We start from the raw sequence: 1,539 nt of genomic DNA on the forward strand, positions 1-1,539 counted from the left end.
GCTGATGAGATGTTGAAGCAAAACAATGTGGAATCGGTTTTGTTCGGAAGCAAAAGGATAGGAGAAATGAGCAATTCAGAGAAACTAGAGTGGTTCGCGAGTGAGCTTGTCATTGAGCAGCAGCGACGAAGTGTTAGAGCGTCTCCAACCGTAACGTTAAAGCAAGCTGTGTCCAAAACCAACCGTAATGCTATTAACGCAACTCTCACTCTCATATCTAAAGAAAGATGAAAACATTTTTCGAAGAAATGTTTCCACAAGTCATTGTTTTATTTGTCCTTTTATTGGTCCTTTTTCATTTATTTATTTTTCCTTCTACGTTGAGATTTATTACATATAAGGGAGAAAATAGAGTGAAATTCAAATATACAAGTCATTATTTTAGTTTAGTTTCATATTTCGTAATGTTCTTCTGAATTTGATTCAATTTTGATATAAACTCCAAATTATTCAATACATAAATTGTACGAGGTCAGTAAACTTTAGTGACTTGTAAATAAATACTATTGACAAACATGTTAACATATACTGTTTTCTTGCACTAAAAGCTGAAATTTTTATTAAGGAACATAAAATGTGTATGTACAGAGGCAATAATAACGGTTCTGAGGTTATAAAAAAAAGCTACAAAATGCCAAAGGATTAAAATAGACGAAGAAGAGAAAGAAGACCTGCCAACTTAACTATATATCACTACACTCGTTTTCCTCACCTGAAGTTTTTAACTACCGGACCTATCTTAACAGCCGGAGCCAAATCCAACACCCAGTTACCAATAAACAAAAACAGTTTCACCACCCCTCTTAATTCGAACTATAAGAAAGACAAAGAAAGAACCCTAAAGATGAAGATGATGAAGAAAAAGAATCAGAATCTATATTGCCTAGTTTGCTGTGTAGCCAACCCGAATAACCGATTCTGGTGACTTGGGTTATTCTTTCAGGGGACCAAAACTTTTTTACCCTTTGCCTTTTATCTTTCTTTATCGCTAATGGTATAACAAACGAGACTATACAGAAATAAAAGAGAGGGAGCTTATACCATCATGTTTAAGTCTGAAAGATCATCCATGGGTATTTGAAGTCCAAGGAGATCATCAGTATCTGGTAATGCATCGTCATCGATGTTCAACCATGAGCTTAGATCTCCAGCTTGTGTATCAAAATCATCTGGACCACCTAAACCGTCTGGTATCTGCAGGTGAGATAGGTCAAGAGGCTCTGACTCATCTAGTGTCTCCAAGTTACTATACCCGCTGTTGTTGCTGTTAGTTGGTTTGGGCAATGATGTTCTGGTTTGCTCCACGATACTGACAGAAGTAGAAAATATCGCTGTTGTTTTCTGCCTCGGTTTTGTTTTTGATTTCCGTTCACCCTTGGCATTTACAAGTGCAGGCCGACCGATCTTGTTAGTGCCCCCGCCTCTTGACGAAGAAGCCTGTCCTTTTCCATCTCTGTCCCTCTCACTTCTCTTTCCTTTCGTACTGCTTGAAAGTGGTGCCCCACCCACATCATCAAGCAGCAATTCCCTCTTCTTCAT

General features: G+C 37.9%; 1 protein-coding gene across 1 annotated transcript in view; it reads right to left on the minus strand.

The window, feature by feature from the left end:
• LOC104720069 overlaps window positions 1-1,539 on the minus strand; it is a gene marked incomplete at its 5' end in the record, with an annotated part of 13,286 nt that overhangs the window by 2,555 nt on the left and 9,192 nt on the right. The gene's annotated exons all lie outside the window — the stretch shown is intronic.

The sequence above is a fragment of the Camelina sativa genome, chromosome 10 (assembly GCF_000633955.1).
Source record: "Camelina sativa cultivar DH55 chromosome 10, Cs, whole genome shotgun sequence".
Lineage (NCBI taxonomy): Eukaryota > Viridiplantae > Streptophyta > Magnoliopsida > Brassicales > Brassicaceae > Camelina > Camelina sativa.